Source organism: Sturnira hondurensis, unplaced genomic scaffold (genome assembly GCF_014824575.4).
Source record: "Sturnira hondurensis isolate 20B ecotype Veracruz unplaced genomic scaffold, ASM1482457v3 Scaffold0022542, whole genome shotgun sequence".
Lineage (NCBI taxonomy): Eukaryota > Metazoa > Chordata > Mammalia > Chiroptera > Phyllostomidae > Sturnira > Sturnira hondurensis.
This window is the reverse complement of record NW_028095173.1, coordinates 567,374-582,350: the sequence shown is the minus strand read 5'-3', so window position 1 is coordinate 582,350 and position 14,977 is coordinate 567,374. Positions and strand designations below refer to the sequence as shown.

Genomic DNA, 14,977 nt, shown 5'->3' with positions numbered 1-14,977 from the left:
AGACTGAAATCAGTAGCTCTCTCCAGGAGTGATTTCACAGAGAGTGAAGGATGGAGAGGGCCCGAGCAGGGGTGGAAAGCAAGAGGATGGGTTCAACAGAAAACCATGATAGAAAATGGCAGGTCTTAGGAACTGGGCAGAGGGAACAGAGGGAAATGAGTCACTTGAATCGTTAGGCACACAGACTCACAATAGTGTATATAACAACCTTAATTGTTTCTGGTTGCTGACAAAAAATTTGTTAGTTTAGTTGATCTTAAAATGTCATTCTTTCAGTGTGACTCTAACAATTTGTATTTTCTTTCATGTGTTGGAACACAACATTTAAATGACTGGCTCTTTTGTATCTCAGCCACCAACATGCCATCCAGACTGAGGAAGATCTGGAAAATTCAGGGCCACATGAGCCACGGACACAGCCACATTGGCAAACACAGGGAGGCCGAGGTAATGCTGGTGGCTTGCATTACTGCAGGATCAACTTCAGCAAATATTGTCCAGGTAACTCTGAGAAAGTTGGTATGAGATATTACCACTTAAAGAGGAACCACAGCTTCTGCCCCACTCTCAACCTTGATCAACTGTGGCCCTTGGTCAGTGAGCAGATGGGTAAATGCTGCCAAAACCAAGACTGGAGCTGCTCCTACCACTGATGTGGTGCGATCAGGCTACTACAAAGTTCTGGGGAAGGGGAAGCTCCCAAAGCAGTGTGTCCTAATGTAGGCCCAATTCTTCAGCAGAAGAGCTGAGGACAAGATGAAGGGTGTTGGCGGGGCCTGTGTCCTGGTAGCTTGAAGCCACATGGAGGGGAGTTCATTTAATGCTCCCAAGTGCTTTGCAAAAAAAAAAAATTGAATGATTCATATCACCAAAACTGTTTTATTTTCTCCTTGATTAGATGTGTGTACAGAAGGACTTGTTTATGAAGGTGGGAGATTGTGGTTGAGGACCAATTCCCAGAGGAAAGTGGTCAGGACTAGTATGTGTGACTCCTGACATTGACCAGAATACTTTAGGGTCATTGCCCTTTTCAGACATGATCAGGCACCTTCAGGGTGGTATGGCTGTAAACACATTGCCCTTTTCAAAAAGGACTAAGGAGCCATCAGCCTGTGCCAAGTGGAGTACTTCCTGGAGCAAGTTCTCTTAAGTGTTGTTCCTGAGGTTATCCATTCGGCAAACACTTTTTTAAAATTTTGTTTTTGTTTTTTCTCCCTCATCAAGCATGCCTTCATTTATGTATTTATTTTTCCATTGCATTTGACATACAATATGACATTAGTTTCAAACTGTGTCCAACACAGTTATTAGACATTTATGTACCTTACTAAGTACAGTGAGTCTAGTAATCTTCTGTTATCACACTAAGCAAATGTTTATCAACACAATATGGCATAGTGGTGTCCTGCGGCCTCTTCAGTTGGAATTACCACTGCCTCACTGAATGACCTTGGACTAATTAGTTGCTGCCTGTGTGTTTCAGGTTCTTCATAAGAGTGTTGTCCGGGTTGAAAAGTGAACTGTCCTAGTTCAGTCTATAAATATATAACAAGTACTCAGCAAATATCAATGTTCATTTTTCTCTCCTGAGTTACGGAAGTGGAAAGAAATTGAAGAAGTAGAATGTGCAGCTTGTCACACAGGATGTGGACAGTGAGGGAGAGGAAAGAATGAAATGTTTTCCAAATTTTTAGCCCAGGACGTTGCTTGACAGTTGCATATCACTTACAATTCTTTCTGACCAAAGTGAATGTTAGGCAAAAATGGGGTTTATTGCCTCATGTCTGAAAAATCCTTGGTACAAGCAGCTTGAAGACCAATTTTCCCCAGGACTCAGCTCTGTGATCAGGGCCCAGGTCTTTCCTTCTCTTGGCTCCACTCTCCTTCATGCTGAGTTGTCCCTTTTCTGGCTTCAGGTGCCCTGTAGTGGTTGCCAACAGCTCCTGGCTTCTCCTCCCAGATTCTGGGGCAAAAGAAAAAACTAACAATAATTAACACCCATATTTGCTTACTACTGTTCTAAATTTTTACACTTGTAATTCTCACAAGGATGAGGTAGGTAGGAAAACTGAGATATATTAAGTAACTAGCCAAAAGTAACCAATAAGAGACAGAGCCAGCATTTTTGCTCAGGCAGTCTGGTTTCACGTCTGTGCTCTGATGTGCCTCTTCTGAAAGAGCTACCATCTTTTTGAGTCCAGTTGCATTGCATTCGTCCTGTTTGAGTCCATAAGGCTAGAATGTGGTGTCTAACTGACCAGGCTTCAGTCCCATGTCTTCCTGAAGAAGACAGGGGAAAATGCCACTCAGAGCTCCTAGGCTGGGCTTGGGGGTGTGGTGGAGAAGAGGGGATGACCTAGCAGAAGTATATCTAGATGCTCTATTCAGAACAAATAGCAAAACAAGTTTCCCATCACAATTAAGATGGAAAATAATAGGAAAGTTTTAGGGATAAAATGATAAACTCAATGTTAGAAAGCTAAGGCTTAAAATGTTAGAAAAACATTAATGTGAAGATGTGGCTCATTAGACATATTGATTAGTACTTAAAACAAGATGACAACCAAAGGGTAAAAATAAAGTGATTGGTAAAGAAATATTGAGCAAATGAAAAACAAGTGAAAGCAGGTGTGGCAACATCACTATCAGGCAAGGTGGAAACGCGGGCTAAAGGCACTTTGAGTTTAAGGAACATCCTTATATAAAAGGCACAGATAATCATTAAGAAGGTGTAACAGTTATAAAGTGGACATCAAAAAATGTCTACTTTAGCTGGTGTGGCTCAGTGGATTGAGTGCTGGCCTGAGAACCACAGGGTTGCTGGTTTGATTCCCAGTCAGGGCGCATGCCTGGGTTGTGGGCCAGGTCCTCAGTAGGGGGCATATGAGAGGCAACCACACATTGATATTTCTCTCCCTCTCTTTCTTCTTCCTTTCCCCTCTGCCTAAAAATAAATAAATAAAATATATTGAGAAATGTTTACTTTAGCAGCCAAATACACATAGGCAGGGAAAATTTATAAATATACAATTATAATGAGAGATTTCAAAATACCTTTTCACAATTAGCCAGAAGTAAAGTCAAAAAACGTTAATTGTGCTGTGCACTTTAAATCGATACACTGATTGTAGGACAATTATATTTTAATAAAACCAGGGGGAAAATCTTGAGACCAAAAAAATAATACAAAAGTTGTACAAGTCAAAACATTATTCAGTTGAACTGAATAACATAATGAAATAACTTTATACAGTACATATAAGGACCTGTATGACCCACAAATAAAGAAAATAGTTTTTCATAAAATGGAAAATTATAAATACATGATAAGAGGTGATCTAAAACCCATAAATAGTTAGAAATTAAGAAACAAACTCCTAGGCAAGTCTTGGATCAAAGAGGCAGTAAAAGGGAAGTTATAATTCTCATGAAACCAATGAAAAGGAAACCACATCTCATTGAGACATACAGGGCCCTGAAAGTGGCACTAAGATTAATATTTAGAGCTCTAAGAGAAACCCAAAATTAAAGAAACTGATTATTCATCTTAAAACATTTTTAAAGAATCAGGAAATTGAAACCAAGAGAGGTAAAGGTTTAAACTAATGATATAGGAAAGTAACAGAAAGGATGAAAATAATAAATGAGCCAGGTGGTGAGGAACAAATACCACATGATCTCACCTATAAGTGGAACCTAATTAACAAAAGCAAAAAGCAAGCAAAATATTACCAGAGACACTGAAATTAAGAACAGTCTGACAGTACCCAGAGGGGAGGTGGGAGGAAATAATGCGGGGAAGGGTTTTCAGGAACATTTATAAAAGACACATGGACAAAGCCAAGAGGTGGGGGTGGAAGCAAGGGAGAGAGGTGGGTCTGGTTGGGGTGGGAGGGAGTGGTGGGGGTGGAGTAGGGGGTAAATGCAGACAATTGTACTTGAACGATGATAAAATAATTTAAAAATAGTAAAAAAGATAAATAAGTCAAAATCTAGTGAAAATAACTCTAAAAGTTTATTGAATAGACTAATAAACTATATATATTTATATAAAATAGATAATTTACAATGTTGAAAAGGGAAAAATAAAAAATAAAAAAGGTTAGGAATGAGAAAAGAATCCTAATCCCATGCACGTGAGAAAAGATTTATGAGACTCACTATAGAAAACTCTACCGCAATGACTACGAAAACCTACAGGAAATGTATATTTTTCTGGCAAAATACAAACTATTAAAAAAGACCTAAGAAGCCCTGACTAGTGTGGCTCAGTGGATCAAATGCCACCCTGCAAACCAAAGGGTCGTCAGTTCGATTCCCAGTCCCTGCACATGCCTGGGTTGTGGACCAGGTCCTCAGGCTGGGGCACACAAGAGGCAACCACACACTGATGTTTCTTTCCCTCTCTTCCTCCCTTCTTCTCGCTAAAAATAAATAAATAAAATCTTAAAAAAAATAAAAAAGACCCAAGAAGAGAGGGAAAATATTAATAGATCAATGATGAGGCGATTGTATGTTAAAAATCAGAAGACTCTAAAGCCAAATGACCCCGAAGCTGAATTTTAGTTTACCTCTAAAGGTCTGATATTTCCAATGTTAAGTTATTTGAACCCTTACTATCCAAAGTGTGTCCACAGACTGATAGCATCACCATCAGCTGGGAGCTGGTTAGAAACACAGGCTTAGCTACTCCAAGCCATTGAAAAATCTTCTAAATTTATGTTTCCAAGCCAATATAATTTTACTGCAAAAATTTAAGAAAAAATGTTCAGATGACTTGTAATTTTTTAAAAAAATATTTTATTTACTTATTTTTAGAGAGAGGGGACAGGAAGGAGAAAGAGTGGGAGAGAAACATCAATGTGTGGTTGCCTCTCATGGGTCCCCCACTGGGGACCTGGCCTGCAACCCAGGCATGTGCCCTGACTGGGAATCGAACCAGCGACCCTTTGCTTCTCAGGCCCATGCTCAATCCACTGAGCTACATCAGCCAGGGCCAGATGACTTGTAATTTTTAATTACAATTATAATGTAAACAATGAAAAACAATAAGCAATATTTATTCCAAAACTGTAAGAATGGTTCAATATTCATTAACATAATCCTTTACATTGATAAAATTAGGAAAATATCAGTAGATGTTCAAACAACACTAAAATTCAGCAGCTACTATTTCTAAAATAATTCTAAGTATAGATAAAAGAGCAAATTATTTAAATGGCAAAAGACTATTTAAAAGACAAAAAACAATAGAAAATATAATTTTAATGATACAGTATAGTAACAATTTATTAATGATACAATATCTTAATGATACATTGTCCTCTGATACTTGGATACTATATAATAACAATGAAATAAAAATAGCAATGAACAAAGGCTGAGTGCTACTAATATGTTAGGTACTATTTAAAGTGTTTTAATTAATACTCAAGAAAACCTCCAAAAGTAGACACTATTACAATCATGGGTTGGTAGTTGAAGAAACAGAGCAATTTAAAAGTTACAAAATTTGTGAGTGATATAAGACATTGATTAAGATATACCATATTCAAAGCTTTTCCCCCACTATGTTGAACTTTAATCTAATGGAATAAAATAACACATTTACATTTCAACACATTTAAACATGGTATTCAATGGAATTATCTTAAATTGGAAGTCACTGAATAGAAAAAACAAAATTCAAACCTAAGGTTTTGGGTTTTTCTATCAATATCAAATGTCCAATAATGAGGGCTATCTATTCTCTTGGCACAGCTATTTAAATATTTTTCGGTTTTATTTATGTTAATAATCATTGACATAAAAGCTATATTGTAATTAGTTCTGTTTATTTACTTTATAAAAATTCACTTTTAGTAAAAATACAAAGTAGTACAAAAATTCCATCTAATCTTTTTTCCACACTTTTTTTTATTGCTGTTCAAGTACAGTTGTCTCCATTTCCCTCCACCCCATTCTGGCCATCCCCACTTCCCACCTTTGATCTTACCCTACTTTGGCTTGGTTCATGTGTCCTTTATACATGTTTCTGAAAAACCTTCCCCCTTTTCCCTTCATTATCTTCTCCCACCTCCCCTTTGGTTACTGTCAGATTGTTCTTAATTTCAATGTCTCTGGTTATATTTTGCTTGCTTGTTTGTTTTGTTGATTAGGTTCCACTTATAGGTGAGATCATATGGTATTTGTCTTTCACCACCTGACTTATTTCACTTAGCAGAATGCTCTCCAGTTCCATCCATGCTATTGCAAAGGGTAGGAGCTCCTTCTTTCTTTTTGTTGTGTAATGTTCCATCATGTAAATGTAATATATATTTTTTGATCCACTCATTTACTGAAGGGCACTTAGGTTGCCCCCAGGACATGGCTATTGTAAATTATGCTGCTATGAACATTGGGGAGCATAGGTTCTTTTGAATTGGTGTTTCAGGATTCTTAGGGTGTAATTCCAGTACTGAGATTGCTGGATCAAAAAGCAGATCCATTTTTAGTTTTCTGAGGAAATTCCATACTGTTTTCCATAGTGGTTGAACCAGTCTGCATTCCCACCAACAGTGTACTAGGGTTCCTTTTTCTCCATAAGGTTGCCAGCAATTGTTGTTCATTGATTTCATCATGATGGCCATTCTGACCAGTGTGAAGTAGTATCGAATTGTGGTTTTAATTTGCATCTCTCTGATGGCCAGTGATGCTGAGTATCCTTTCATATATCTCTGGGCCCTCTGTATGTCCTCTGGAAAAATGTCTGTTCAGGTCCTTTTCTCATTTTTTAATTAGATTGTCTGTCTTCCTGGAGTGGAGTAGTGTGAGTTCTTTATATGTTTTGGAGATCAAACTTTTGTCTGAGGTATTGAAAAATATATCTTCCCTTGTGGCTGGTCCCCTTTTCATTTTGCTGATTTTTTTTTAGCCATACAGGTTTTTATTTTGATGAAGTCCCATTTGTTTATTTTTTCCTTTATGTCCCTTGCTCTAGGGGATATATCTGTGAAAATATTGCTGTGTGGACTATCTGAGATTTTCCTCTTTATGTTCTCCTCTAGGACTTCAATGGTGTTGTGACTTATAATTAAGTCTTTTATTCATCTTGAGTGTATTTTTGTGTGTGGTGTATGTGGGTGATCAAGTTTCTTTTTTTTTGCATGTAGCTGTCCAGATCTCCTAACACCATTTGTTAAAGAGGCTACTTTTGCTCCATTTTATGCTTCTGCCCCCTTTGGCAAACATTAATTGACCACAGAGGCATAAGTTTATTTCTGGGCTCTCTATTCTGTTGCATTGATCTATGTGTCTGTTCTTATGCCAGTGCCAGACTGTTTTGATTACCATGGCCTTGTAATAGAGTTTGGTGTCAGATATGGTGATCCCTTCTACTTTGTTTTTCTTTCTCAAAATTGCTGAAGCTATTCAGGGTCATTTATGGTTCCATGTAAATTTTTCAAATGCTTGTTCTATATCTGTAAAATATGTTATTGGTATTTTAATAAGGATTGTGTTGAATATATAAATTGCTTTGGGTAGTATGGACATTTTGATGATGTTAATTCCTCCAATCCATGAACATGTATATGTTTCCATTTGTTTGTGTCTTCCTTAATTTCATCCCTCAGTGTGTGTAGTTTTCTGAGTACAGTTTTTTTTAACCTCCTTGGTTAGGTTTATTCTTAGGTACTTTATTTTTCTTATTGCTATATCAAATGAGATTTCCCCCCTGATATCTGTTTCTGATATTTCATTGTTGGTGTACAAAAATGCCTTTGACTTGTGAATAGTGACTTTGTATCCTACTGTTTTTGACAAGTTCACTTATAACTCAAGTAGTTTTTTGGTGGAGTCTATAGGATTTTCTATATATACTATCATGTCATCTGCCAACAGTGACAATTTTGCTTCTTCCTTTCCAATTTGGATGCCTTTTATTTCTTTTTTTTTTTTGTCTGATCGCTGTGGGTAGGACTTCCAATACTATATGGGATAGAAATGGTGAAAGTAGACATCCTTGTTTTGTTACTGATCTTAGTGGGAAAGCTCTAAGTTTTTGTGCATTGAGTATGATGTTGGCTGTAGGTCTCTCATATATAGCCTTTATTTTGTTGAGGAATGCTCCCTCTATTCCCACTTTGCTGAGTGCTTTTACCATAAATGGGTACTATACCTTATCAAATGCTTTTTCTGCATCTATTGATATGAAATGTGATTTTTGTGTTTCATTTTGTTTATGTGATATATTACATTTAGTGATTTGCGAATATTGACCATCCTTGCATCCCTGGGACGAATTCCACTTGGTCATGGTATATGATCTTTTTAACATATTGCCAAATGCGTTTTGCCAATATTTTCTTGAGGATTTTAACATCTATGTTCATCAACAATATTGGCCTGTACTTTTCTTTCTTTGTTGTGTCTTTATCTGTTTTGGGGATTAGGATGATGCTGGCATCATTAAAAGAGTTTGGGAGTCTTCCCTCTTCTTGGATTTTTTGGAATAGTCTGTGAAGGATGGGGTTAGGTCTTCCTTAAATATTTTGTAAAATTCCTCTCTGAACTGTCCAGTCCTGAGATTTTGTGTGCCAGGAGTTTTTTGATTACTGCTTCAGTTTTGTCAGCTGTTATCAGTTCAGGCTTTCTGCATCTTCTTCATTCAGTTTTGGAAGATTACACTTTTCAATAAATTTGTCCATTTTGCCCAGGTTTTCAAATTTCTTGGCATACAGTTTTTTTTGTAGTAATTTTTTACAATCTTTGTATTTTTATGGTATCAGTTGTATCTCTCCTCTTTCACTTCTGATTGTGTTTATTTGGGTCCTTTCTCTTTTTCTTGATGAGTCTGCTTAAAGGCTTGTTGATTTTGTTTATCTTTTCAAAGAACCAGGTCCTGGATTTATTGATCCTCAGAATTCTTCTTTTAGTCTCTGTTGTTTAATTCTGCTCTGATCTTGGTTATTTCCTTCCTTCTACTTGCTTTGGGCTTTGCTTGTTGTTGTTCCTCCAGTTATTGTAGATGTAAAGTTAGGTTGTTTATTTGAAATGTTTCTATCGTTTTTAGGTAGGCCTGTATCACTAAGATTTTCCTCTCAGAACTGCTTTTATTGTGCCTATAGGTTTTGGACTATTGTGAGTTCATTTTCCTTTGTCTCCAGAAACTTTTTCATTTCTTCCTTCATCTAATTATTAACCCATTCATTGTTTAATATCATGTTATTCAATCTCCATGAATTTGAGTGAGGTTTTTTGTTTTGTTTTGTTTTGTTTTTGTTCCTTGAGATTGGGTTCTAGTTTCAGGCCCTTGTGGTCGGAGAAAATTCTTGATATGATCTCAATTTTCTTGAATTTGTTGAGGCTTGTTTTGTGTCCTATCATGTGGTCTATCTTTGAAAATGTTCCATGTGCATTTGAAAAGAATGTATGTTTTGCTTCTTTGGAATAAAAGGCTCTCTATGTATCAGTTAAGTCCATTTGATCTAGGTCATTGTTCAATACCACAATATCTTTACTGATATTTTGTTTGGAAGATGTCACAATATCCTTGTTGATATTTTGTTTGGAAGACCTATCCATTTTTGACAGTGGAGTGTTAAAATACCCTACTATAATTGTGTTGTTGTCAATATCTTCCTTGAAGTCCTCCAAGATTTTCCTTATATATTTGGGTGCTTCTATCTTGGGCACATATATATTTACAATGTTTATGTCTTCTTGATGGGTTGTTCCCTTGAGTATTGTGAAGTGATCTTCTGGGTCTCTTTTTATGGCCTTTGTTTTGAAAGTCTGTTTTGTCTGATATGAGTATTGCTCTCCTGGCTCTTCTGTCCTATCCATTTGCTTGGAATATTTTTTTCCAGCCCTTCACTTTCAGTCTGTGTAGGTCTTTTGTTCTCAGGTGGGTCTCTTGTAGGCAGCATATGCATGGGTCATGATTTCTCATCCATTCAGCTGCCCTATGTCTTTTGATTGGAGCATTTAATCCATTTACATTTAAGGTTATTATTGATAGGTACTTATTGATTGCTATTTTACTTCCTTCTTACCTGTGTTCCTCTCTCTCTCACACTCTTTTTCTTTCTTTTCTTAAAGTTCCTTTAGCTTTGCTGATTTGGTGGAGGTGTATTCTTTTAGACATCATTTGTCTGGGAAACTCATTATTTCACCTTCCTTCATAATTGAGAACCTTGCTGCATGGAGTAGTCTTGGTTGCAGGCCTCTGGTTTTCATTACTTGGTATATTCCTTGCCATTCTCTTCTGGCTTAGAGTGTTTCCATTGAGAAGTCAGCTGCTAGTCTTATTTGGGCTCTCTTGTACATTACTTCCTGTTTCTCCCTTGCTGCCATTAAGATTCTCTCTTTGTCTTGGAATTTTGCCATATTAATTATGATGTGTCTTGGTTTGGGCCTCTTTGGATTCCTCTCGATTGGGACCCTCTGTGCTTCCTATATATGTGTGACTTTTTCTCTCATCAAATTAGGGTAGTTTTCCATCATGAGTTTTTCAAACAGATTTTCTATCCATTTCTCTCCTCCTTCTGGTATCCCTGTTATATGGATATTATTACATCTCATGTTTTCCTGCAGTTCCCTTAACCCCTTTTTGTTCTTTTTAGTCTTTTTTTCCTTTTCTTGCTCTTTTTGAGAGTTTTTTTCTACCTTGTCCTCCATCTTACTGATTCAATCCTCTGCTTCATTGAGCCTGCTTTTGATTCCTTCTGCTGTGTTCTTCAATTCAGAGATTGTAGTCTTCATTTCCTCTCGATTCTTGTTGATAGTTTCTATTTCCTTTCATGTTGATATAGTTTGCAGCAAGTTCCTCATAGATTCCCTATAGTTTGTGGTAATTCTCTGTGAGCTCACTGAGCTTCCTCATAACTATTGTTTTGAACGCAATATCTGGTAGTTGACTTGCCTCTATTTCATTTAGCATTCTTTCTGAGGATTTCTGCTTTCCTTTTGTTTGAGATTTGTTTCTTTGTCTTCCCATTGTTTGTAAGACTCTTCTTGTTAGTCTCTGTTTCTTAAATCGATCTTTTCTGACTCCCTGAATTTATGGTGTGAACTTCTATGGTAGAAGACCTGTGAGATTCAGTGGTGCAGTCTCCTTGATCACCTGAACTTGATGCTCTTGGGTTACTGTTTGTGTGGGCTCTGTGTTTGTCTTTGGGTTTTGATTGTTGTTGGGTTTTTCTTTGGTGGGTCCTTTCCTCCAGCTGGTTGACTGAGGGTCACTCCATCTACCACATCTTGTGTGCTGTTGTGCAGGTGCTGCCAGAAGAAAACCACAAAGCCCAGGGAACAAACCCACAGCCACAAGAATATCTCCACCTGCCCTACAATCTCAGTATCAACCACAAATGAACCACTATTAATAAGGGTGTAAAGAGATTAAGACTATTATAAGAAAGGAGAGAAATAAACTATAGTATAAATTCTAGTGACTTAATATGCACAAACTTGATGGATAAGAAATGAATGTTAAGAAGCTATACAAGAAAGAAAATATTGTTAGTCATGGAGAAGACCATAGTGGATTTCATCTCAGTAGCCTCTAGTGTTTACTACTGTTTTTTCTTTCTAGATCTGCCTCTGGTGATGTCAGATATTAACCCCATCTGACCTTAGGCAGCCTGCTCTGAGACTTCTAGGGATCTACTGTCTATGGTAGTTTCCTTCAGTTGTTAATCTGGTCACTCTGCAGTGGTCAGGGATATGGGACAAAATCCCTTATGTCCAGGCATTTATGTCTTTATATAATAAGGATTTGGAAAAGAAAGGGAATAAGTTAATGGTGCAGAGAAGGGAGTTGGCTTCAAAACCCCTCCCTGATAGTGAGACACAGGAAGCAAAGGAAAATGAGGAGATGAGTCTCTTTAATGCCCTGAACCTGGGAATCCTAGGATTAGCATCAGGAAGATTCCCCCTCTGTGGGAGCCCGCCAGGCCGCAGGGGACCAAGGACAGAGCCCCCACTGTGAAAATGGTGACGGGACTCGGTTTCTGGTCCCTGGAGCCGGCGGGTATCTTGACATCTTCCGGACCTTCTCCTTCTCAGCCTTGAAGGAAAGAACAAGATCTTGGCATATGCGTCATGTTCCAAGAAAGTGATAGTCATGAGGACACTGTTATCTTTGGGCTAATGTTCTCAGGATATGAGAACATCTTGCCCTCTTGATAGCTTTCGGGAGTGTACAAACTTTTGTAAAACAACATTGTTCTCAGGCCACTGCAGTTCTGCATATAAGCCAGCAGTTCCTTGAATAAAGTTGCCATTTGCCAGCAGAGCTTATGGTCCTCTCCATTCTTTTAAGTCCCTCGCCTCACCTCGTGACCACCCTTGCTGCTGCGGACAGCGGCACCCCTCCCCTACTATCCCTGCTTCTAGATACCCCTGAAATAGGGCCCACAGAGGCAACATTCAAACTCCTGTGTGATAAAGGAATGCCATTCCTCACCAAAGACCCCAAGAGGGCACCCAGTTTGGCCAGGGAGTATCCCTATCCAAAGTGGGATGTTTTACCATTCAAACTGGGCAGCAATATGTAACTAACCAGGGGATTAGCTGCAGCATCAGTTACTGGAGTGTCTTGACACTTGAAGGAACAGGCTTTCCTTAGATCTCTGAAATGCCAGTTCGGTCTACGGCCATACCACCCTGAACATGCCCGATCTAGTCTGAAATGCCAGTTGGGGGATCAAGGACTTACATATGTTTTTTTCTTCCAGTGGGGATTGCCCCACTGTTGCTCTGAGATTTACTTTGTTAATTTACTTTGTATGGATAACCTTTTCACCTGAGAAGAATCAATTATGTTTAGGGATTCTGCTGGAGCATGCTCTTCAGCTGCTTCTGGCTTGCCTGAAGGGACCTGGGGTGGACTCTTCCCACCCAAGATCTGTTAGCAAGTTGATCAGGCCATTTGGGCTGACAGAACCCCAGGTTGGGTGGTTGACATTCAACCCATAAAAATTAAACTGGCTTGCATGACAGAAGAATGACTGCCTTGTCTCTGGGCAGTGACATCTGCCTGGGACATCTTGCTGGGGGTGTGGAGGTTCATTCTGTAGTGTTTGTATCACTCCAGGTCCTGGTCCTGTTGAAATAGGGAGGAGAGTATTGGAGAGTAATGGTGGCAAGGCACCTGGGAAAATGTAAGGCCACTTTTTTTGGATAGCCTAAGTGTTGCCTTGCAGGCCATCACTACCTTGAACCTGGCCACCCTACTCCTGGACTCAGGTTGAGGCTCGGACCTTTGGCATGTTTACTTGGAAATCAATGACAGGGTTTGTTCCAGTGGGCCAGATCTGTTGGGTCAGTGTTTGGTGGAGCCTGGCTGGCAATTGTATGCACATGGGCAGCTACGTGGAGGGTGATCAGTGCAGGGTTGCATACACAGCAGCACCATGGATGGGGTGATGGAGGCCTTGGCCCTTGGCACAAGGGGCTGAACTGGTGGCCCTCACTGGAGACTTAGGATTGTCCCAGGGAGAGAGTGTTGGCATCTACACTGAGTCCAGGTATGCTTTCATTGTAGTCCACACCCATGGAGTATGGCAGGGAGGAAAGGCTATTGGACTTAGGGAGTGAGGGTGTTAAGCATGCAAAGGGAATTTTGAGGTTGCTGGGTGCAGGGAATCTACTGAACTGGATTGCTATGGTACGCTTACCTGTATGTTGGAGAGGCAGTTCTCACGGTAGCTGCACTGTTGAGGAGGTGTTGGGATGGGCCACCCGGGGGTTGCCACTTCTCTGGGATTTAATTCTCCACCTGGACTTGCCAGAATTTCACTTCTGAAATCTCCTAGAATATAGAGCAAGCACTACAGATTCAATGGAAACTACATGCATCTTGGAGACCTTAGCCTATGGGGAAGACTGAGAAAGTGAACAACAAAATAAAGAGGATCCTGGCAAAAAATATGCCAGGGAACACATTTGAAGTGGGACTAGGTACTCTCTCTTCCTCTGCTCTGGTAATGCCCCTGAAATGGGCTTACACTAAGCCCTTTTAAAATAGTTTGTGGGTGACCCTTCCAAGTTTCCATTTTAGGTAGATTTAGAACATGAATCAAAAAACAAACAGCATATACAACATTTAGAGCAAACACTAACAACTTTGCACGAATTTGATCATTATAGGTCTGTCTACCCATCTGATGAGCCTTTATACCTGTTCCAGCCCTGATGCTCATTCCAGTCTTAATAAGGACCTGGAAGAGTCAAGGTCCTGAACACAAGTTAGCCGAGCAATGGACCAATACCTATGATGCCCTGCTGACAGCACACTCTTCCCTGAAGCTCTCAGAAATTGAGTCGTGGATCCACCACACATGGGTAAAGTGAGCACCACCTGAGCAGGACTCAGATCTTGCTGCTGTTGATACTTCAAGGGAAACCTGAACCTGAAAGAGATTTAAATTCCCCTTAAAAAAAGATTCAATTTATTTATTTTTAGGGAGAGGAAAGGAGGGAGAAAGAAAAGGAGAGTGACATTGATGTGAAAGAGAAACATAAATCAGTTGCTTCTTGTATGCGCCCAGACTGGGGACGGAACCCGCAACCCAGGCATGTGTCCTGACTGGGGATCAAAGTGGTGAACTTTCACTTAGTGAGATGTTGCCCAATCAGCTGAGCCACACTGGTCAGTCTTTAAACTGTCTCTTCCTTGATGAAAGGAACAGAGCCTCCCAAAGGTTTCACTATGGAAGTCCACCTGCAACACCATCTCTTGAAACATGAAGCCGTCTACTAGTTTCACTTGTTCAGCAGTGCCATACTTGAGACACCATATATGCTGTCTTTCGAAGACAGAATCCTTCTCCCTAGCATAAAGGATTCCCTCTGTTCTTGACCCCCTTCCTTTAATAGAGAGCAGGAATCTCTAGACCCTGGGATAGATAGGTAAGACTACTTCCTTTGACAGCAAGAAGAACGAACAGAAGATGAGTCCTCCATCCTTTTACTGTTGTAAGATTACAAGGGTCCA

At 39.3% G+C, this 14,977-nt stretch overlaps 1 long non-coding RNA gene and 1 pseudogene across 1 annotated transcript; one reads left to right on the top strand and one right to left on the bottom strand.

Moving 5' to 3' along the window:
• Nucleotides 1-360: 360 nt before the first annotated feature.
• LOC118979553 (60S ribosomal protein L27a-like) lies at nucleotides 361-837 on the top strand (annotated as a pseudogene).
• A 760-nt stretch (nucleotides 838-1,597) lies between these two features.
• LOC118979548 (uncharacterized) lies at nucleotides 1,598-14,352 on the bottom strand. The gene is made up of 3 exons (XR_005064938.1): nucleotides 14,253-14,352; nucleotides 13,659-13,792; nucleotides 1,598-1,963 (listed from the first exon to the last, which is right to left on the bottom strand). It is a non-coding gene; the product is annotated as an uncharacterized LOC118979548 (long non-coding RNA).
• Nucleotides 14,353-14,977: the final 625 nt, after the last annotated feature.